The sequence below is a fragment of the Notamacropus eugenii genome, chromosome 1 (genome assembly GCF_028372415.1).
Source record: "Notamacropus eugenii isolate mMacEug1 chromosome 1, mMacEug1.pri_v2, whole genome shotgun sequence".
In the NCBI taxonomy this organism is placed as follows: Eukaryota; Metazoa; Chordata; class Mammalia; order Diprotodontia; family Macropodidae; genus Notamacropus; species Notamacropus eugenii.
In genome coordinates this window covers 355,755,960-355,778,557 of record NC_092872.1, presented here as the reverse complement: position 1 = coordinate 355,778,557, position 22,598 = coordinate 355,755,960, and the positions used below count along the sequence as shown (strand labels likewise).

The window sequence follows — 22,598 nt, the reverse complement described above, 5'->3', positions numbered from 1 at the left end:
CCTCCCAATATATTTCTCTCTCACTGCTTGGTTTCATTTTTTTTAAGATATGATCCCATCCTCTTCAATTCAGCCTGTGCACTCTGTTTCTATGTGTGTGTGCGTGTGTGCGTGTGTGTGTGTGTAATCCCACCCAGTACCCAGATACTGAATAGTTTCAAGAGTTACAAATATTGTCTTTCCATATAGGAATGTAAACAGTTCAACTTTAGTAAGTCCCTTATGACTTCTCTTTGCTGTTCACCTTTTCATGCTTCTCTTCATTCTTGTGTTTGAAAGTCAAATTTTCTTTTCAGCTCTGGTCTTTTCATCAAGAATGCTTGAAAGTCCTCTATTTCATTGAAAGACCAATTTTTCCCCTGAAGTATTATACTCAGTTTTGCTGGGTAGGTGATTCTTGGTTTTAGTCCTAGTTCCTTTGACTTCTGGAATATCCTATTCCATGCCCTTTGATCCCTTAATGTAGAAGCTGCTAGATCTTGTGTTATCCTGATTGTATTTCCACAATACTTGAATTGTTTCCTTCTAGCTGCTTGCAATATTTTCTCCTTGACCTGGGAACTCTGGAATTTGGCCACAATGTTCCTAGGAGTTTCTCTTTTTGGATCTCTTTCAGGCGGTGTTCTGTGGATTCCTTGAATATTTATTTTGCCCTCTGGTTCTAGAATCTCAGGGCAGTTTTCCTTGATAATTTCATGAAAATGATATCTAGGCTCTTTTTTTGATCCTGGCTTTCAGGTAGTCCCATAATTTTTAAATTGTCTCTCCTGGATCTATTTTCCAGGTCAGTTGCTTTTCCAATGAGAGATTTCACATTATCTTCCATTTTTTCATTCTTTTGGTTTTGTTTTGTGATTTCTTGGTTTCTCATAAAGTCATTAGCCTCCATCTGTTCCATTCTAATTTTGAAAGAACTATTTTCTTCAGTGAGCTTTTGAATCTCCTTTTCCATTTGGCTGATTCTGCTTTTGAAAGCATTCTTCTCCTCATTGGCTTTTTGAACCTCTTTTGCCAATTGAGTTAGCCTGTTTTTCAAGGTGTGATTTTCTTCAGCATTTTTTTGGGTCTCCTTTAGCAGGGTGCTGACCTGCTGTTCATGCTTTGACTGCATGTCTCTCATTTCTCTTCCCAGCTTTTCCTCCACCTCTCTAACTTGATTTTCAAAATTCTTTTTGAGCTCTTCCATGGCCTGAGCCCATTGAGTGAGCTGGGATACAGAGGCCTTGACTTCTGTGTCTTTGCCTGATGGTAAGCATTGTTCTTCCTCATCAGAAAGGAAGGGAGGAAATGCCTATTCACCAAGAAAGTAACCTTCTATAGTCTTATTTCTTTTCCCTTTTCTGGGCATTTTCCCAGCCAGTGACTTGACCTCTGAATATTCTCCTCACACCCACCTAGCCTCCTGATCCTCCTAGCCACAGCTTGGGGTCTGAGATTCAAATGCTGCTTCCCAGCCTCAGGGCTTTGGGAGGGGGCAGGGCTGCTATTCAGTGTGAGATTAAGTTCAGGTGCTCAGCTCAGGGTAGAGCTGCCTCTCGGGCTCAGTTCCCTCAGGGGGTTTACATGGAGACCTTCAACAATGGATCCGAACTCCTGCCTGCTTGGGGAGCCCTGGTCTGCCGCTGCCTCAGCTGCTGCCTCCCGAGGGGGCCTGAGTTATGGGGGAACCCCACTCCCCTCTCAACCCGCCAAAGAGACCCTCTCACTAACCCCTGTCACCTGTGGGTGGAGGGACCTGCGCGGCCGCTGGAGATCCTGTCCCTGAAGCCCACTCAGATCTGCTCCTTTCCGTGCCATGGCTGCAGCAGGGCTGGGCTGGGCTCCGCGTCCGCACCACGACGGACCTTTTGTGAGAGGTTTGTAGGTCCCTCTGGAACAGAAATCTCCTTTGCTCCACTGTTCTGTGGCCTCTACTGCTCCAGAATTTGCTGTGAGTTCCTTTTTACAGATATTCTATGGGTTGTGGGTTCAGAGCTATGTGTATGTGCATCTTTCTACTCCACCATCTTGGCTCCGCCCCCCAATTCTCTTTTTCAAGAAGGTGTTTTCTTCAGACAGTTTCAGTGCTTATTTTTTCAAGATGTTGACTTTTTATTTTGAATTATTTTTTTCATAATTCTTCTGCAAGGCTCTCATTTCTTTGCCCAGTATTTCTTCTATGTTTCTAGTTGATTTTTAAAGTCCTTTTTGAGCTCTTACAAGAGGATTTTTTGGGTTTGAGACCAATTCATATTTCTCTTTGAGGCTTCACATGTAGGCATTTTGACATTGTTGTCATCTTCTGAGTTTGTATTTTGATCTTCCCTGTCTCTATAGTAGCTTTTGATGGTCAGGGCTCTATTTGGCTTTTTTTGCTCATTTTTAAAAGTTGATCTTTGCTCCTGTGGTCTAGGGGGCATTTTCCCAAGCTTCTTTCATGAAGATCTGAAATTGCATAAAACACAATAATTATATAAAGAATGGAATATTTATAAAATCATAAAAAAGTAAAAAGTTTTATGTTAGGTCCAAGGAAGGAAAGGTAAAAATAGCTAGAAGTTCAACTTAATAATATTAAATTCTGATACAGAAATTCCAAGGATGAAACTAGACATGTCTCTGAACACAGAGTTCAAAGTTTAGTACGAGGAATAAGATGTGCATACATAACTATAATACCAATTAGAATATAGTAAGTTTGCTGGAAAGATCAAAAGAGAATAGCATAGGAGATTTGAGTCTTAGGGAATGAATCATTCCTGTCTGGCGGGAAGGAAAGGAAATAAGATTTCATGATAGATGTAGCACCAGAACTACCTCTTGAAGAAAAGAAGGATTTCAACAGGGGAGATGAGGGGAGGACAGGTGTCTATTATAGGAATAATGGATGACCAAAATGAGATTATGAATAATTGTCTCTTTTGACTGAAACATAGATTATATAAAGGGAAGTTGTATGACATAAAGCTAGGAATATGCAGAATTCAAGTCAGATCGGGAAAGGCCTTGAATACCAGGCTAAAGAATGTGTATATTTTATTCAGCAGGCATTGGGAAGCCATTGAAGTTTTATGAATCTGTGAAGTGATATGTTTAAAGCTATCCATTAGGAAGATTTTTCTGGCTGTGAAGGATGAAGTTAAGAAGAGGTTACCTAGAGAGACTGGAGGTAGGGAGAATAATTATTAAACTATTTTAATAGTCTATTCAGTGCGGAATGAAGTATGGATCAAGGGTGGTGACAGTGACAAGGAAGGAATATGATAAATGTTTTTGGCAGCCGACAAGCATTTATTAAATTCTAGGCAAAATGCTAAGTGCTAGGGATAAACAAAGGGCAAAAACAGCTCCTATCCTTAAGGAGTACACACTGCAATATGAGAGACAACAAGTAAATAGTATATTTTTTTGTGTGTATATATATAATATATTAAATATTATATGCATGTATGTATATAGATATATGTGTCGATATACATACATACATCCAATAGTTGGAAAGTAATCTGAGAAGGGAAATCACTAGGACCTGGGGTGGGGGGGAACCTGCTGCAGAAGATGAGACTTAAGCTGAGTCTTAAAGGAAGCCAGGGAAACAGAGAGGCAAAGGTGAGGGAGCTAACGACAACTGGCATAAGGAACAGGGACAGGGGCTGAAGTGTCATATTTGGAGAACTTCAAGTAGGCCGGTGTAGCTGGATCATAGGAGTAGGGGGTAAAATGTAAGGAAATTAGAAAGATAGGAAAGGTTGTACAGGTGCTTTAAATGACAAACACTGGAGTTTATATTCGATGCTAGTGGTTATAGTGGTTTATTGGAGGTCACTGAGCAGGCAGTGACATAGAGCTATGCTTTAGGGAAAACAACAAAAACAACCTTGGCAGCTGAATGGATTAGAGAGGTAAGAAGCAGGGAGACCAATTAGTAGGCTATTTCTAGGAAACAATGAAAACCTGAACTAGGGCTGTTGCTATGTAAATAGAGAGGAGGGGACATATAGGAGAGATGTCATGAATTGACAAGTTTTGGCAGTGGATTGGATGTGTGAGATAAACAAGGGTGAGGAGGCAAGGATGTTCTTGAAAGTAATTGGGAAATTGGAAAGAGTGAGTTTGGGAAGAAAGATAATGAGTTTTGTTTTAGACAAGTTGAGTGTGAAGTGTCAAAAAAAAGTAATTGGAGATATAGGACTATAACTCAGGAGAGAGACCAAAACTAGACCTATGGATCTAGAAATAATCTTCATACTGATGCTAATTGAATCCATGGGAGCTGATAAAATCACCAAGTGGCATGGTATAGAATAAAACAATGAGGGATCTAGGACAGAGACTTGGGGAATATTCATGATTAGTATACTATGAAAGGATGAAGAATCAGCAAAGGAAACTGAGAAGGAATGATCATACAGATAGGAGGAGAACTAGAAGAAAGTTGAACTATGACTTAGTAAGGAAAGAGTACCAGGAAGAGAAGGTGATAAATAAAGATCAAAGGCTGTGGAGAGTTTAAGATGGATAGGCATTAAGAGAAGACCATTATACTTATCAATTAGTAGATTACTGGCAACTTTGGAGAAAGCAATTTTCCTGGAATGATGAGTCCAGAAGCTAAATTGCAGAGGGGGTAAAACAGAATGAGGGGCAAAGAAGTGGAGGTGCTCAGCACAGTGGCCAGCACAGATAAATAAAAAAGCACTTAATAAATGATTATTTATTGCTGGCAGACTATTGACCCTCTTAAGAAGTTAAGCCATGTAGGGGAAGAGGGATATAAGATGACATCTAATGGGTATAGTAAAATCCAGTGAGGGTATTTTTTTTTAATAGGTAGGAGAGATATGTTCATAGGTAGCTGGGAAAGAGCAAGTAGATAGGAGTTATTGAAGATAAATGGGGACAATTTGCTAGAGAAGGTAGAAGGAGATTAAATCAAATGTTGGCCTTTGCAAGACAAAGGGCCATCTTTTCATTTGAAGCTTAGTTAAGTAGGAGACTGTGGGGGCAGGAGGATGTCTACATGATATGAGATGAAGAGGAGGGTGGAAGGGGAAGCTCTTGGTGAATGCACATAAAGTCTTTGGTGAAGTATGAGGTGACTGCCTCAGCTAAGAGGGCGTAGGGGAAAGGGGTACTATGAGAATCTTAACAGATGTGAGAATATTTAGAACAGCTGCTGTGCAGAGTGAGTTTGCAAATTGATTGGGAGGGAATAGAATGTTTGCCTTGCTATAGTGAAGGCCCAGTTGAGACTAGATAACAAATTTATAGTGGACCCAGTTATCATGGATTGCAGGAATTTTAGAAGGGTAGGAAAATTTGGAGTAGGGCTTTAGTGGGGTAGGGTTGAGGTAGATAGGAGTGAGGTAGGTATGAGTTGAGGATGGGGAGTAGGATTTGTTTATAAGCAGTCAAGGGTTTAGAATTATTGGAATGGGAAAAGCATGAAAGAATGGCAGTAAGCTAAACATTGAGTAGTGAGTCTACACAGAGTATCAGTAGTTGGAGAGAGAGCCATTTAAAGAGGCCCAGGATTAGCCCAAGGTCCTCACAGCAAATGAGGTTCATCCTCCTGCAAATGTTGATGTTGATGAGATCCTAGGAGTCTTACCTCACAGTAGGCAGGAGCAGGTGGAGGTACAGGAGCCCAGTCAGAAGGATGGGTGTGTCCCAGATCAGACCCTGAAGGGCAGGAGATGAATGAGGTCATTACCCTAGGCTAGGGTTGATTCTGGGGAGGGGATCACTGAAGCAGGCAGCGACCCTCTTACTTGTGGCACTAAAAATGTTTCCAGAAGCCTGCAGGTATACTTTCACACTGGAGGTTATAGATAAGTGAGATATAGGTTGATAAGACTTGGAAAACTTACTTTACATATTTTTGTACAAACGAGTTAATTTTAAAGCCTTTTACAAGTGGCATTTTATGGTGTGCTTAGTTTGTGCAGCTAATCTTATGAATATACATAGGATAATTTTAAGAATCAAAGATAGGATGGAACTATAAGAAAAAAGTTTCCTGTGGGGCAAAAGTGAATGAATGCCAGTTGATAAATCTTTTCAACAGTGTATCCTTTAATGTGATGCATTGAATTGTCATGTTGGGAGAATGTTATAATGAATAATAGTTAAAAACTGAGTATTGAACTTGATATTGTGTGTAAACCATTAAGTTCAAGTTAAGCAACTAACCACAGAGAATTAAGTCAAACCCTTGAGAGTTTTGCTATATAAAACCAAACAAATTTGTTGATTTTTTATTTGAATGTTCATATTAAAATGACTAAAAATAGCTCAGTTAGCTATCATATTTCCATATATTCAAAGTGATCTGTATGTTTTATAGTGGTAGAAACTACAAAAGTCATAGTTATGGTATGGTGGAAAGAGCACTGAATTTCTTCCTAGAACCCAGTCAGAACTGGGATTGAATCCTAATTCCAACACTTATTAGTAAGATGAGGTTGATGGCAAGCAAATTACTTCACTTAGCTGAACCATAGTTCCCTCATCTATAAAATGAGGATAAAAATATTTGTGATATCTATCTCACAGGGTTGTTGTGAAGAAAACATTTTATAAAGCATAAAGCACTATAAGCCAGTTGTCATCATCATTACTTGTTGGTACATTTTAGCCTGGATCTGTAACTTCATTGATGTAGGGAATTCCCAGTGAGGAATTTTGTTATGCAGTTTTGTTATTTATCATCTGAAAGAGTTGCCTAAGGCCTTTAGAAGTTAGGTGACTTGCCCAGTGTTAACTAACTAAAATGTGCCAGAGGTAGGTCTTGAATCCAGGTCTTCTTGACTTTGAGACTGCTGTTCTGTTATACCATGTTGCCTCTCATTGCTAATTAATTAATGATAGCTAAATATAATTATACACTAGAAATTTGCAATCAATATATGCAATCATTCATAATACAAATACTGCCCTTCCTCCCCCACACCCAGATATGCTTGAGAATTCAGCACATTACCTGTACTGGAACCAGAACATCATTACAGATAGAACTGGTGCCCCCAAGTACTTAACCATAAACCTGACCCAGAGAAGCTTAAGAACAGTGTTCCTTAATAGATATTCCCATGGCAAGTACTCATAATCTCCAAAGTATATGAAAGGAAAAGATTTCAAAATACAAAAATCCAGTGCAAGATATTAGAATCATGTGGGAGCAGAATAGGTACATAACAGCCTATGAAGGTGCTTTCAATCAGTAAATAAGAGGTGCACTTAAATCTCAATACTCTTATCACTTATGAAAAGCAGATATACATAATAGTCCATAGGTTGGAATATAAAAGGAAAATAGCAAGATAGCCACTTCTCTTCAAATCATTTCTGTCCACACTTCGTCATAAAAGATTTTAAGAAGTACTCCTCCTCTGCTTGACAAGAAGCTTAAATGCATTATTTTAATTTCAAGGCACAAAGGGTTGTCGTATATCAGACTTTATCTCATGTGCATCAGGCCAATTCTATACTGGTTCTTGTTTCTTCAGTTTAAGAGAAAAATTCAGTGTAGTCATCTACATTAAACCACCACCATTATGTAATTTTATTCTGTGATATAATGATCTTGAACCACTAAAATATAATTTAGGAATTAAGTTCTAGTATAGTATAATATGAAAGAAAAGCACTAGATAGTGCTTTGGAGAAGACCTGGATCCAGGGCCTTATTTTTTCATTGACTGGCTATATGAGTTTAAGTAAGTCATTTAACTTTTCTTACCTTAAGTTTTGTTGTCTATAAATTAGTGATAAAGACTATACCTGTGATTTCAGTTTCATAAGGACTTCCTAACTAAGGAACCTCCCCTTATGAGTGTATATTGACATCACTTTTGCAATATATAGTCTTAGAGTTGCCCACTAGAGCACCAAGAGGTTAAGCAGTTTCTCAGGATCACAAAACCAGTGTACTATTTTAGTCAGAACTTGAACTTAAATCTTCCTAGCTTCCATGCCAGCTCTATAGCTACTGTGGTGTGCTGTCTCATTGTCTATAAAACAAAGATACTTACACTACCTACCCCTTAGTGCTTTTGTAGTGAAAGTGCTTTATAAAACGAAGTTATTGTTTTCAGAGACTTCAGAATTGATGGATTTTCATGAAAACAAATAACTGGAAAGTTAGTCAATATATTTAATGAACTTAAGTGAAAAAATAAATATTCGGAACTCAAAAATAGTATATCCTCACCAAACTTCTCCTCATCAACATTCTTCTCATCCTGGAGAAATCTACCCCTTGTGACTCCCTTATATTCTGTGTCTACCCTTTTTTTCTGGCCATTGCCTTCCTCAACCTGCCCTCTCTTTTATTACCACCCTCCTTCTCTCTTAGCCCCTTCCTTTCCAACTTCCTGGGTAAAATAGATTTCTATACCCAACTGTGCGTGTGTGTGTGTGTGTGTGTGTATGTATACACATACATACATATACACACACACACGTACATATATATGTATTATTTTCTTTTTGAAAGCATTGCTCACTCTACCCCAAACCCTGATTTTCCCCCTCATTATAAAAATTCTTCCTGGCATGCCTGTTTTCTGCAAGATAATTTTCCTCACTCTTCCTTTCCCTTCCTCTTTCTCTTAGTATAGCTCTTCCCCAGTTTTCCATTTTTCTGTTTTTTTCTTTTATTTATTTTTAACACAGTTTATAACAGATAAAGCAATTCAAACCTTTGGTCAGGTGATACATCTTTTTAAGGCATTTACAATATGGACCACAAAAGAATTTTTTTTTTTAAACATAAGCCAACTGAGACATAGATAATATTTATGTTGCTAACTTCACAATCTCTTGATCTAATTGTCTCCTCAGTATTACTAAGAATAAAAAAGACCCTAACTTCATGTTGTTGGTCTAAAGTCCTATGCCTAACAGCTTAATTTTAAGCAGCCTCCGATGTTCCTCTACCCATAATCTATAATTGAATAGATCTGGTATTAAGCTTACAAACCTTTTGACTATAGGGAATTGCCACCAAGAGTAGGGACATTGCAGGGAAACAATATCTCCCCAACTTCATGTCTATTCCAGGCAGGAATAGATTGTCCGCTTGCATTCAGTCAGGCTTAAGTCTGCCAGGTGTCAGTGGGGAAATTGAGTCTGGAGAATCCCACCTCGGCCCATGCTGAACAGCTGCTCTCCCACTCTTCCCTTGAGATCACCTATGCAGTTCATACCAGCATCTCAGGAGCATACTGGCATCATGTAATGGAGGCTCGGATCGCCTTTCTTGCTTCCCATACCTGGAGTTAGACTCAGAAGAACAGTCACTTAGTAGTCCCACAGCATCTAAAAATGGCAAGTTCCTATAACCAGATTTAAAATATGATTATAGTTTCACTTTGGCTAAGTAACATCTTTTGAGGCAAGTCCTAAGTGGCTTACATGTCTTTCTATACATGTTCTAGTTGCTGATTAAATGGCAATCATAAAATCAAATTTACCATTAAAACCTTGACTTTTCCATCAATGCCAGATTTTTATCAGAGGTTACCTTCCTCTAGGAAATTTAGACTGAAATTCTTTTCTCCAAACTAAAGATGTCATTGATTTATTCAGTAGTTAATTCAGTCTATTGTTTTAATACTAATTGCTTTTACCTCACTTTGTAACATGACCAGTTTTTCTCCCCATCACCCCCCTGCCCCCACTTCCTAATACCTTGCATTCTGGTTGCTCCTTCCTTCAATGTACCCTCCCTTCCATCACCCCCCACCCCTGTCCTATCCCCATTTTCCTTCTTTTCTTGCAGGGCAAGATAAATTTCCATACCCCTATCCCTGTAATTCTTATTTCCCAGTTATATGCAGTAAAAATTCTCAACATTCATTTCTACTACTTTGAATTCCAACTTCTCTTCCTCCCTCCCTCCCTCCCTAGCCCCACTAAGAAGGGAAGCAATTCAATACAGACTACACATGTGTTGTTTTGCAAAAGACTTCCATAGTAATCATGTTGTGTAATACTAATTATATTGCCCTCTGACCTACCCTATCCCCCTTATTTTTCCCCCCTACAATTGACCTTGTCTCTTCTCGAAAATGTTTATTTCTAGTGACTCCCTTCTCCCATTTGCCCTCCCTTCTAACATTCCCTTCACTCCGCTTGTTGCCTCCTCTCCTACTTTCTTGTGGTGTATATAAATTTTCATATCAGATTTAGTGAGCATGTTATTCCCTCCTTCAGTCACATATGGGGAGAGTAGCTTTATTTTCCACTCCCCTCCCCTTCTCCCTTATCTCCTCTATTGAATAAGATTTTTCTTATCTCTTTTATGAGTTATAGCCTGCCCCATTTCCTTACTCCCCTTCTCACCCCTTGATTTTTATTTTATTTTTTTGTGTGTGTGTGGATGTGGATATCATCTCTTCTGATATAACACACCCTGTACTCGCGATCTATGTGTATGTGTGTGTACAATCTCTCCAACTACCCAAATACTGAGAAAAGATTCAAGAGTTAAAAATATTTTCTTTCCATGTAGTAATGTAAACAGTTCAGCTTTAGAGAGTCTTTTATGATTTTTCTTTTTTTTTTTTTTTTCCTGTTTACCTTTTCATGCTTCTCTTGATTCTTGTCCTGGGAAGTCAAAATTCTAAATACAGATCTGGTCTTTTCCTTGCCATGAAATCTTCAAATTTGTCTCTATCATTGAATGTCCAATTTTTTCCCTTGAAGTGTTACATTCAGATATGCTGGGTAGGTGATTCTTGGCTTCAATCCCAGTTCCTTTGACTTCTGAAATATCTTACTCCAAGCCCTTTGATCCTTTCATGTTGAAGCTGCCAGATGCTGTGTTATCCTGATTGTATTTCCACAGTACTCAAATTGTTTCTTTCTAGCTGCTTGCAGTATTTTCTCCTTCATCTGGGAACTCTGAAATTTGGCCACAATATTCCTAGGAGTTTCTCTGATTGGGTTTCTTTCAGGGGAGATCGATGAATTTTTTCAATATCTATTTTGCCCTCTGATTCTATAACATCAGGGCAGTTTTCCTTCATAATTTCATGGAAGATAGTGTCTAGGCTCTTTTTTTGATCATGGCTTTCAGGTAGCCCAATAATTTTTAAATTCTTTCTCCTGGATCTATTTTCCAGGTCAGCTGTTTTTCCAGTGAGTTCTTTCACATGAGCTTTTATTTTTTAAAGTTTTTGGTTTTGTTTGCTAACTTCTTGGTTTAACTCATAGTCATTCTTTTCCCTGGACTCAATTCTCTCTTTCAACGAATTATTTTGTTCAGTGAGCTTTTGAAACTTCTCCTCCATTTAGCTAATTCTGCTTTTTAAAACGTCCTTCTCTTCATTGGCTTTTTGGACCTCTTTTTCCAATTGAGTTAGCTTCTTTTTAAAGGTGCTATTTTCCTCAGCATTTTTTTGGTTCGTCTTTAGTAGACTGCTAACTTGTTTTTTAAGGTCTTCTATTTCCTGAGCCAAGTTTAAGTCCCCTTTGATTTCCTCTGGCAGTATGCCTTGTTCTTCCTCATCTGAAGGGATGGGGGGAGACACCTGTTCCCCAAGGAAGTAACCTTCTGTGGTCTTATTTTTTTTTTCCCTCTTTTCTGGGCATTTTCCCAGCCAGTGACTTGACTTCTGAGTTTCCTCTCCACACCCACCTCGCCTCCAGTTCTGCCCAGCTAGGGCTTAGGGGCTGAGATTCAAATGCTGCTTCCCAGCCTCAGGGCTTTTGGTGGGGGCGGGGCTGCTATTCAGTGTGAGATTAAGTTCAGGTGCTCAGGTGGGGGCAGGGCTGCCACTCTAGGCTCAGATCCCTCAGGGGGTTTATGCAGAGACCTTCAACAATGGATCTGAGCTCCTGCCTGCTTTGGGAGCCCTTGTCTGCTGCCGCCTCCACTGCTGCCTCCTGAGGGGGCCTGAGTTATGGGGACACCCCACTCCCCTCTTGATGAGCTGAAAAGACCCTCTCACTGAGCTTTGGCGCCTGTGGGTGGAGGGATGTGCACTGCCACTGGAGATTCTGTCCCTGAAGCCTGCTCAGATCTGTTCTGCTCAGTGCCTTGCAGCCGAGGCAGGGCTGGGCTCTGCTCCAGGTCGGGTGCGCAATAGACCTTTCATGTCAGTTTTTCAGGGCTCTCTGGAACAGAAATCTCCTCCACTCCATTGTTGTGTGGCTTCTACTGCTCCAGAATTTGTTGGGAGTTCTTCTTTACAGGTATTTTATGGGCTGTGGGGGAGGAGCTAATCGTCTGTGTATCTTTCTACTCCATCATCTTGGCTCCTCTCCATTTTTCTTTTGAGATAAACCCAACATAGTAGATTCACACCCATGCTCCCTAAGTAAGCTCCTCCTAACTCCCCTAATAATGATAAAGTTCTTGGGACTTTATCATCATATATCATCTTCCCATTTAGGAAGTTTAACCTTTTTAAAATTCCTCATGATTTCTCATTCTTTTTTTAAATTGCCTACCTTGAGTCTTCTATTTTAATTTCAATCCCTTTGAAACTCTCTTTTATGTGTTGTTCCCCATTAAAATGAAAACCCCTTGAAGTTGGGGATTATCTTACTTGCTTATATTTATCTTTCAAATTCTATAGGTGCTCAGAGGAAGGGGGATATCAGATGAAGTCTGGAGGGAAAACTTCATAGAGAATGGGACTTGTTAAAGCTGAGTTTACAAATTCAGAGCACTATTTTTGTGCCAGAGGATGTTGGGGACACAAAGAAATATGACTCAGCTAAAGTCCTTGAAAAAGATGTCACTCTCTTAAGCTCCATCCCCACATCACCAATTCCCTTTTGGACATTTCAAAGTATATATTCAGGAGGCATCTCAAATGTACCATGTCCCAAATAGAAGTTGTTGATCTTTTCCCCAGAACCCACACCTTTTCCACTACTGTTAGGGCATCACTATCCTCCTACTTAACCCAGATTGATGTTGTCCTTCACTTCTCATGCCAATTCCCTCCACATATCCAATCATTTGCCAAATCTTGTTGATTCTGTCTCCACAACATTCTTTGAATATATCACCTCCTCTCTACTGACCCAGCTAACACCATGTTTAAGATTCTCGTCACCTTTTGCCTGGTCTACTGTAATAACCTCCTATTCAGTCCTTTTGCTTTAATACTCTGCACAGTCCACTCCTCACAGATACCAAAGCATAGGGCTGATCATGTCACATCCCTCACCCTTCCATACTCTCCGTCCCCCACCCTTGCCTGCTCAAGAAAATCCAATGACTCCTTGTTTGTTACTCCAGCATCAAACTTATCTGTTTGACTTTTAAAGTTCTTTACAAACTACCTACATTTCACATCTTACACATTAATCCTGTCTGCAATCCAGCTGAATAAATACATTTTACAAATTTCATTTATAAATATTTGTCAACAAAGAAGCATTTTAATGTATTTATAACTCCATTGTGAAGTTTATTATACATTTTGATCCCCTTTATAATACTAAGAACAGTATAGTAAGAAAAGGAGAGACAGGGAGAGAAAGAAATTAACTTTCCACTGGTTGTTTACCTGCTGAGATATCAAATTCCAAATACTCATCCATTACATGATTAAAGTGTGAAACATGGCCCCTAGGAATTATCAGGTTGATGTGGGGAATTTAAGATGAAATGACTGAGGAAACAAGGTTCAAGCTTTCAAGCATTTCTACTTATTAAGCAATTCATGCAAGTTGCATAACAAATCAAGACCAGGTCCCTTTCACAGCTTAAACTAGACCCTGAATACAGAGGGAAACAGATTTTTATACCTTAAAAACAATTGATCAAATAAGATCCATTAATTAAAAGGAAGCAGTTAACCAGGAGACAACATGAGGTAATTGAGTTATAATTGGAGGAAAGATTAGGGACTTTCCAAGTTGGGAGGGTGAGAGTGAACAAGAGCAGTTTCCTGAAAACATAAAGAGAGGTGTCCCACTCCCCTCAAGTGTCTATGAAAAATCAGAGGAACATGGAGACAGTAACTGATTGATCAGTATGGAGTCAGTTTTCAGATAAGACATATGGGTTACTTGAGATGTACAATTGTGAGAAAACTCCTTCATCAGTCTTAGGACTTGATCAGGTTTCTGGTCATCATAACCTGACCTTAATGAAGGGTCTCTGAACATCAGGTAAGGGTAGTTTAGCTTCTCACCCATGCAGGTCTAGGTTCAAACAATACTATAAGGTTTTCTCCCAGTTCTCACAATTGAGTAAAATTTTCTCACAAAACAGAATTTGGACTAGAGTAGACCTATGATTGAAGACAAAGGGAACTGAGCTTGTTCCAGAACTGAGTCACAAGATGGAGTCAGTGTGACTCACTCAGTTCCACATATAACCACTTACTGTCCCAATCCCCTCAATTCCTTCAGATATATCTGTATCTATATCTACATATATATATATATATATGTATATGATAAAGACAATGATTTATTAACATTATATAGCTGAATTAGTCCTTTGGAATGTAATTACTCAAGGTGTCTATTACTTTCAATGATTGAAATTCTTACTCCACACCTCACAATCCCTCTGTATTTTATTTGCTTTTCCTTTGCTCTAGGCTCTGATGGGGGAGGTAGATCATCTTCTGAAGACCAATCTCACTATTTGTGCTCATGTTCCCACTCCTTTTTCTTTCGGTTTACCTCATTCCTTCTCTCATCTTCAATTTATTCCTATATATCCCCTTTTCTACTGCTTTTATAAACATACCTGCCTAGTCTTTACCTGTCCTTAAGAAAATCTTTATGTCAACCTGCCACGCCCACAAACTGTATAGTTTTATATGTCTCCTTCCATTCTCTGCCCGTTGAACTCTTGGAAAGAACTGCTCATGCTTGTTGCCTCAATGTGCTCAGCACTACTCAGCCCCTTATTTGACTCTACCACTCATAAAGTTGGCCTTTTAAAGATTACCAGTGACCTCTCTAAAATATTATTTATATTGATTTGTTTTGGTTTTCTATCAGTCACATTTTCTAATATATTCCTCCCCTATCCTGACCCAACAAACCATCCTTTGAAAAAAGAAACAGAAAGCAGATCGACAAAACAAACTAAATTACATCAGCCATGTCAAGAGTATTTTCGAAAATAATCCTCCACTTCTTTTAATTTCTCAGTATTGCTAGTTTATAATTTTATATTTTGACACTTTTATTGTGATTTTACCTTGTTTTATATTTTATTTAATTTTCCTTTTCTTTTTTTTCTTTTTACCATTTTGTCTGGTTTACTGATTTTTGCTAAATCTTTTTTGAGGAATCACCTTTTAACTTCACATATCATTTCCATAGACTTACTATTTTCCATTTTTTCCATTTTTCCTCTAATTTAAAGATTTTCTTCTATTTCTTTTAGGTTTGCTTATTTAATTTCTAATTTTTAAAAATTGAATACTCAGTTCATCAAACTTTTCTTTTTCTGTTTTCTTAATGTATATTTTCAGAGAGAGACTTTTTCTTCTGAGGAATGCTTTGGCTGCGTCTCATTTTGTTTCATTTTGTTGCCTCGTTGTTATCATTCTCTTTCACATAGTTATTAATTGTTACTATGATTTATTCTTTGACTCTCTCATTATTTAGAATGCTATTCTGAAGTTTTCATTTGAATTTTTATCTTTTATCTATATTCTCTGTATAAATAACCTTCTTGTATTAATGTCTATAAAAGGGTATGTATAGTTTTATGGAAATTTTTGCTTTTTACATTTATTTGTAATTTCTTTATCCCTTAGTACATGGCCTGTTTTTGTGAAGGTAACATAGAGTGCTAAGAAACATATCTTTTCATCCCTATTCAGAAGGTATCTTAAGCCTTTTGCCTTTAACTTTTCAAAGAGTTTTTTTTTCCAGGTCTCTTTTCCGTATGTTTTTCTTTCTGTCTGTCATTCAGTTATATTTCTCTAACTTTAGCAGAGGAATATTGAAGTTTTCTGCTATTATTGTTAGCATATTCTGGACACCCTCCCTGGTGTTAAGCAGACTATTCAATTTACAAATAAAAGAAGCACAGAAAAGAAAAATGCAATTACCAAGGAAAAATAATTGTGATGAATCTAATTCTTTCAGGCTTAAAGGTATTTTTTTAAAAGACTGATCTTTTCAGAAATAGAACAAAGACAGATCATTGAGGGACCGAAAGGATCCAAAAGGCTATATATTGAAAGGGAATTTAAAGAATCAGGAGATGGAAAGCAAAAAAGAGTTGAAATAGTCCAAATTCTAAATCCCCTGTGATCCTCTAATTGACACGTTATTTTTTTTTTTTTGTGGCAGCTTAGTGAGAGTAGGAAATTATATTAATGAAAGATAAGAAACAGAAATTTGTGGGTGATTTATTTACCTCTTCCAAGCCGCAGGAGAACAATAAAGAAATAAAATTCCTTTAGTTTTGCAATGGGAGTGATGGTTATTGGAGAATAGGATAAGAGCAATGGATAGGGTAAACTGGGATGAAAGAAATACAAGAGATATGTTCATGCCCTAAAAGAGGAAAATAAAGGATACTAGCTAAAGAATATTTCTGTGGTAAAAAAATGCATTTCTGGAGTATGAGAAAGAGACCTTGGAATGAATTTTGTCTGGGAGGAATTAGCACATTAGGAGATTACCTTCTCTTCAAAAGAAGTATATCTCCCTACACATTGTCCCATCTCAAGTGAAAGGATGTATGAGACTTCAAGAATAGCTAGCCTTTAGAGTGGTGAGGAGGGAGACATTAAACAAAGATACAACAAAACAGTCTTGAGAATGGAGATCAATCATGTTAAGGATAAAGACAGGGCTGGGCCTGATAACTCAGGGCATACAATGTCTCCTCTTATGTGACACTGCTTTCAACCAATATTACTTCCCTCATGAATTGCCTTTTTTTAAATTGAGAGACATGATGAAATATACTGTCCTCTATCTTGTAGAATCCCTTACTTACTTACTAAAGATTTAGCTCAAGCATCAATTTCTACAAGGCTTTCCTTATATGATTTCCTTCTATACATACAACATATATGCATATATACATACACATATACACACACATATACAAACACACACTATACACATTGTCTCCTCCTGAAAGGAGGAACTGGCACATTTTTGTCTTTTTATCCTCAGTGTCTAGTGGGATACTAAGCATATAGTAGATACTTAATGAATACTTGTTAGTTGATTGGGCAAGTAAATGCAGAGAGTTTGTGGGAACAGACTGACATTAAATAGTAAAAGCAAAACTAATCACAGGGACAACACACTCTCTTAAAAGTAACAAAAATTAATATGAAAGAAATAACGGAAAAAACATAAACCTACAATCATGAGTTTAAATGTGAATATATTAAATAATTCAATACAAGGAAAGAGTGCAGAATGAAAAAGAAAAGAAAACTCAGTCGTCTGTTGCACAACAGAAACACAACTAACAGAAACCTATGGAATAAAAATGAGAGACTGAAATAAAATTAACTATGCATCAAATTATTATAAACAGGGAGTTGCTATCAGATAAAGCAAAAGTAAAAAAATTACAGTAATAAAGAATAAACAGGGAAACTGCATTATGCTTTAAGGAACTATAGACAATAAACTATTATCAAATTAATTATATATGGATTAAATGGCATAGCATCTAAATTCAGAAGAAGTTGCACAAATAACAAAAAGAAACGCTTCTTGCAGAATGTAGGACTTTAGATGAGACTTGAAGGAAGCCAGGGAAGACGAGACAGAGATGAGGAGGGAGATAGTTCTCAGGATGGGGGATAGCAAGTTAAAACACTCAAGATATGGAGTAGAAGGAATAACAAGAAGGCTAGTGTCACTGGATTGTGGAGTATGTGGAAAGGAATAATGTGTAAGAAGACTGAAAATATAGGAAAGACTTAAGTTATAAAGGACTTTAAAATCCAGAGGATTTTATATTTGATCCTGAAGACACTAGGTAGCCACAGGAGTTTTTTGAAGGGGATGGGCAGGAAGGGGAGGAGGGGGACATGGGGGTATGGTCATAGCTGTGTTTTGGGAAGATCAATTTGACATCTAGGTAGAGAGAAACCAACCAGTGGGATATTATAGTAGTCCAGGTTTGAGGTGATAGCCTGCAATGGAGTGTTGTCAATATCAGAGGAGAGAAGGGGACGTATACACAAAATGTTACAAAAGTAGAAATGATAGAGCTTAGCAATGAATTGGTTATAGGGGATGAGAGAGGGAATGAGGTGTCAAGGATGACACCTAAGTTGTGAGAGACTGAGTGACTAGGATGATGGTACTGTCCACAGTAATATGAAAGTTAGAAAAAGGGGCGAGGGGAGGGTTTCATAGTGAAGATAATGATACCACTTTTGGGTATGTTGAGAATAAGAAGTCTATGAGACATTCAGTTCAAAATGTCCAGTAGGCAGTTTTTAGGTATTTTTGGTTTATTTTTTCATCACAGTATATTGTTGATAGTACTTTGGACTCCTAAAAAATTTATCATTCTTCATTCTTTTTTATGCTCTTATCTGCTGGCTCTCTCTTAAACTTCTGGTGTTTTATATTCCTAGTCACTCTTCTTTTGTTTCCATACTAACTCTGGCTCCTTTCTCCTTCCACTGCTTTACAGTTACTTCAGTCTGAGCTTCTGAGTTTTCTCAGCTTTCTTCAGTTGGGAATGTGTGTGGATCAATCCACTTGGGGCCCTTCCCTGAGAAAATTCTAGGAAAAGGAAGCTGGTTCCTTAGAAATTCTTTCCCCCTCTAGTTTGTGGATCTGAGTGCATTTTGGGTCTTTTGCCTTGTGTATCTTACCCAACACCTCTTTTTGTCCAATAGCTTCCTTTCTTTTTTGGAGCTAGGATAAATCAGTATTTGCTACCTTGATGAGGTGAGGGAGAGTTCCAACTTAGTCATTGAAAAAGAATTGGTCAGGGGTCCCTATAACCAGATCCTGAATCACTGCCCTGCGAGTTTGCTTGTACTTACCATGTCAGACTCCTGGCATTGGTTTGAGGTAGAGATGTCTTTGGGAGCTCTAAATATTTAAAATGTTTGGTATTATTTCATGAGGGCTTTTTTTTTTTTTTTACCTTGTATCAAGTTTTTGTCATATTGTCTTGCAGATTCAGCTTTGGTTACTGAACATTTGATACTTTATTCCTTCTTCTGAGGTTTCCGGTTAGATGAGGATTTGGGGCAATCAGAAACTCTCCCATCTTACAAATTGTGTGATTTATATGTAAATATTGACCAATAATCACTTAACTGCTAAATCCAATGGCCTTTTTCAGACATCATCCACTGCGTTTAATATTGTTGGAGTAGGATGTGAGTTAATATTTGTGGAATTTGAATGGTTTGCTATTTTATCATCTACTTTATAAATCGCTTTTTCATTATAGGTAACAGTTTAACAAAATCTTAGCCAAAAGTTTTTTAAGATCAAGGAAACATAGAAATAAAAAGAATTTCAAAAATCATTTAGTTAATCCCAACTCTAATCACTGAATTATCAAACATGCCAGGTTCCATTCTAGATGCTGAGGATACAAAGACAAACTTGAAAAAAAAAATCTACCATGATTTCAAGGAGTTGACAATCTTAGGAGAGGAGACAACAAACAATGTGGATGTCTATGGAGGGGGGGAGGGGTGTATATCAGTGTTTTCTGTGTATATACCAAACAGATGCAAGATAGTTATTGGGGAAGGAGCTAGCATCTGGGGAGGATCAGAAAAGACTTCATGTAGAAAATAGCATTTGCATTGTCTTAAGGAAACATGGAATTCTGAGAAAGGGAAAAGAGTATGGAGTACATACTAAGCATAGGGGACAGCAAGTAGAAAGGCACAGAGGTAAGAGATGGAATGCCATGTATGAGAAATTGTAATCAGACTACTTTGCCTGAATCACTATGTGTGCGTAGAAGTAATGTGTAATAAAGTTGGAAAGATAGGTTGGAACCAGATTATGAAGAACTTTAAATACCAAAACAAAGCTTATATTCAACTCTAGAAGTAGTAGGGAGCCACTATTGAATAAGAAAGTGACGTAGATTAAAGAAACCCACTTTGGCAGCTGTGGTTTTTTGGTTTGATTGGAGAGGGGAGAGACTTGAGTCTGGAAAACTGTTTCAGTAGCTCAAATGAGAGGTAATGAGTACTTAAACTAAGGTGGTGGGTATGTGAATGGATAGAAGACAATTGTAAGTGAATAATGATAAGATGTGGCAATGGATGAGACATGTGGTGTGATGAGAATGAGGAGTATAGAATGACAGTGAGGTTGAAGATGTGGATGACTAGAAGAATGGTGGTTCCTTTGACAGAAATAGGGAATTTAGTAGAGTGAACCATTTTGGGGGAAAGATTATACATTTATTTATCTATTAATCAATTGATTGATTTGTTTTTGCATTTTGTATTTGAAAAGCCTAAGGGACAGGGAAAAAGGAGAAGAAAATTACTGTTATTTAGCACCATGCCTAGCACATAATAGCCACTTAATAAATGTTTATTGATTAATAGACATTCATAGGATGAAGCATATAAAATAATGGAGGGAGGGATGGGAGGAATAAACATCTGATGAATGTCACTTTCATCTGAACCAGATACGGGAACACACACACATGGATTTCAGTATAGAATTCTATTAAACTCCAAAGGGAGGTAGGAGGGGACAAGGACAGGGGAAGAGTAGAAAGTGGTTTAAGAATGAGGGCAGAATAAGAGCAGAAATAGTCATAAACAAAATAAAATTGAATATTGGAGGGAAGAATGTGGGGATAGGTGCTGAAGTCTATAGATGATTCTTACTTCTTTTTAGGGTGGTGTGTTTCTAAACCTTCCTTGGAAGTTTGACAGAGAGGGAGAATCTGGGCTCCTCTACTTCTAAAATGCTGCCATCCTCCCATAATCCTCTCTATATGGGAATCCTAAGAAGGAAATAATCTCTTTTGGCTTGGCAGCAGGAATGGGGTCAGGGAAGGTTTCATGGACAAAATGTCTTTTGACAAAACTGTTTTTCTGAATGCAAAGTTCTGACTAGCTCACCTCCCTGCTCAGCTTTTAGTTATTTCTCATTACCTGCAGATGAAATACAAACTTTTTAGCCCGGCATTTAATGCCTAGCATAATCTGGATCCAACCTATTTGTTCGGCCTTATTTTATACTTCTTTTTGTATTTATATGCTTATTTTTTACTTCACTGCTTTCCAGCTAAACTAGACTACAGTTATACCTTCCACATTATGGGATGTGGCTCCTCCAGTTTCTGAAAAATCCATATAACGTTTTTTTTGGCCCTCTCTTCCTACCAAAGAAGAAGTCTAAATTATTCTGGTATTAAAAGATGAAATATGTTGATATTATACAATACTATACATATATTTCATGCATTTCTGAGTTTCTAAACTTTTTCTATGTAATCTATTGGCCTTCATGTGTCATCTATAACTCTCCCCCAAAATTCCCATTTAATTTCTTACGCCCACTTGTGATAAACTGCAATGGGGAAAGTTGCAATGTGGAAGGAATACTGAAGTTGTTATTCATTCTTGTCTGTTGAAATCTTCCATGAAAACCCAGTTCATGGGCCGTCTATATTCCCACCAGCTCCCCTGCCTTTGAACTTCTTGGGACTTCTCGATCATGCTTTATTACCATAGGAAATTCATCGTTAAGAAGTCTTCTCCTGTGAGATTGAATATTCCTGGTACTCACATCTCATCAGTACCTTCTTCCCCTCTGATTGGCTACTCTGACTGGAGTACAGAGCCATGGGATCTAGGGCCTCGACTTAAGAAAGGGCCTAAGCACAGTCTTTTCCTCATTTCCTGCTAACAGTACTGCTTTTGGACTTCTCCATCATTCCCTTCACCAAATACCTCCTTCCCCCACCTTTTAAGCTTCCTTTTGTGTGTTATCTTCTTCCATTAGATTATACATATCTTGAGGACAGGGACTATTTATTGTTTTTACTCCTAATTTGTATTTCTAGTTCTTAGAACAGTGCCTAGGCCATATTAGGCACTTAATAAATGTTTATTGACTGACTGACTCATATTATTTGAATACTTTTAATGGATCTCTTCTTTGTCCTTAATTCCTTTTTTACCTTTTATCATACTTATTTGTGTATGTGTCTTATGCCTCTCCTCATTCCAAACTCCTTGATGGAAGAAACTGCCTCTGCACTTAGTATATACTTACTAAGTTTTTGTCAAATTCACTTTCCTGAGTGGAGATTCTTTGTCACTCACCTAGTTAGTAGTAGCACTATACCTCAGTATCATGATCTTTCCATTTGCACTATACTACTTTTCTAATCATTCTAAACAGGTTGCTGTCTATGCTTTTTAAAAATTAATACTCTTAAGAGAAGGCAGCTAGGTGGTGCAGTGGATAGAGCACCAGTGCAGGAGTCAGGAGGACCTGAGTTCAAATCTCACCTCAGACACTTGACACTCACTAGCTGTGTGACCCTGGGCAAGTCACTTAACCCCAGTTGCCTCATCCTGGGTCATCTCCAGTCATCCTGATGAATATCTGGTCACTGGATTCAGATGGCTCTGGAGGAGAAGGGAGGCTGGTGACCTGCACAGCCCTCCCTCACTCAGAACAAAGTC

General features: G+C 38.0%; 1 protein-coding gene across 12 annotated transcripts in view; it reads left to right on the top strand.

The window, feature by feature from the left end:
- The window catches only part of EML1 (EMAP like 1), a 303,648-nt gene that overhangs the window by 101,232 nt on the left and 179,818 nt on the right, over nt 1–22,598 (top strand). Inside the window, exon 1 of one of the 12 annotated variants that reach the window (XM_072630252.1) lies at nt 1,465–3,148. The exons of the other annotated variants lie outside the window; for them this stretch is intronic. The gene's annotated coding sequence lies outside the window, so the exon portion shown is untranslated. Of the gene's footprint in view, nt 1–1,464; nt 3,149–22,598 lie in introns of those variants that run through there. 12 annotated transcript variants of the gene reach the window in all.